General features: G+C 43.4%; 1 protein-coding gene across 1 annotated transcript in view; it reads left to right on the top strand.

Moving 5' to 3' along the window:
* Positions 1-1,750, top strand: part of LOC107098440 (receptor-type tyrosine-protein phosphatase F-like) — an 87,487-nt gene that overhangs the window by 32,426 nt on the left and 53,311 nt on the right. The gene's annotated exons all lie outside the window — the stretch shown is intronic.

Raw genomic sequence — 1,750 nt, 5'->3', positions numbered from 1 at the left:
TAATAATAATAATAATAATAATAATAATAATAATAATAATAATAATAATAATAATAATAATAATAATAATAATAATAATAATAATAATTTAACTTTATTGATCTAACATTGGAGAAATTTACCTCTGATTTTAACCCATCCCCTTGGAGAGCAGTGGGCTGCCATTGTGCGGCACCCGGGGAGCAGTGTGGGATTAAGGGTCTCACTCAGAGAGACCCAGTGTGGCAGTCTGTGGGAGTGGGGCTCGAACTCAGAACCTCAGGATTCCAACCACTAGACTACCAGTCCCAATGTTTTCTTTTTGTTGTTGTTCTTTTTTTAAAAATGAAGATGAAGACAATAGTTTTGCTAACTCTGAAAGTTCAACTGGATCAAAGCAGTCTAAACCCGGTTCAGATTCCATGACTACCTTAGATGCTGCCCCACCCTCCAGAGACAAACCAATCGCGGATAGAGGAGTGCTTATGATCTTATTTTTAATAAGATCAATCTTATTTATAAAGAATCCCATAAAATCATTCCTGCTAAGAGCAGGTGGAATGGACAGTTCAACAGAGCTATGGCTCTGGGTGAGTTTCGCAACTGTATTAAAAAGAAATCTAGGATTATTTTTATTCTCAGCTGCCATCTCCTAAAGTTCTCCGATGACTTGGCCATTGTAGGCTGTGTTTCTGAGGGGGAGGAGCTGGAGTATCGATCTGTCATCATGAACTTTTTGGACTGATGTGAGAAGAACCACCTGTATCTTAATACTAGTAAAACCAAGAAGAAGGTGATGGACTTAAGGAGACGCCCCCCACCTTACTCTGAACATCCAGGGGCAGGACATAGAAACTGTGAATAGTTTCAAATCCCTGTGTGTTTACGTCATTAATATAAACTAGACGGGACTGATAACAGCGACGCCTCCCCCTAACTCCTGAGGAGGTTGAGGTCCTTTGCAGTCAGCAGGCCCCTGCTTCAAACCTTCTCCGACACTGTGGAGGCATCAGCCCTCCTCTACGCTGTCGTCTGCTGGGCCCCTGGCAGTGCAGAGCGGGACAGAAAGAGACTGAACAAACTGCAGAGAAAGGCCGTTTCTGTCCTAGGCTGCACTCTGGACTCAGTGGCTGAGAGAAGGGTGCTGTCCAAGCTTCCATCCATCATGGACGCCACCTTCCACCCTCTGCAGCAGACTGGAGAGGAGCTGAGCAGCTCCTTTAGTCAAAGACTTTTACAGCCTGTTAGTAAAAAGCAGCGCTACTGCAGGTCATTCATCCCTGCTGCAACCAGACTCTACAATGAGACACTATCACTGCTGCAGTGGAGAATGAGAAATTACTATTTCATACTCTGTGCAATAACCATATATATAAATGTCCATCCATATAAATACCCAAATATAATGTATACATCCCAGGCACCTTCTTCTTCTCCTTTGACTAGTTGAGCCAATGTAACGAGTATACTTCTCCACTGTTAGATCAATAAAGTCAATCAACCAATCAGAGAAGCTGATCTGGGAGCTGGCAGGGAGTCAGACGCAGCACTGCTGATGCAGAGCACTATGATCACTCCTCTGAAGCAGTTTATTAACGCCTAAATTAACTTCAAATGTAGAAACCTGCCGGCAGAATATGTTGGCTTTTATTATCCTGCTGCCTGCAGTTTGTAGCACAGACCTGAAAAACGCTAACATCTACTTCCAGCCGCCACCAGTGTTGCCAACTCCTCAGTAAGGAAAGTAGCTATTGGCTGTGCTAAAAGTCGC

This window comes from Cyprinodon variegatus, unplaced genomic scaffold, assembly GCF_000732505.1.
Source record: "Cyprinodon variegatus isolate N-32 unplaced genomic scaffold, C_variegatus-1.0 Scaffold777, whole genome shotgun sequence".
Taxonomy (NCBI): Eukaryota; Metazoa; Chordata; class Actinopteri; order Cyprinodontiformes; family Cyprinodontidae; genus Cyprinodon; species Cyprinodon variegatus.
The sequence above is the reverse complement of the archived record's forward strand: the minus strand, read 5'-3'. Positions and strand labels throughout refer to the sequence as shown.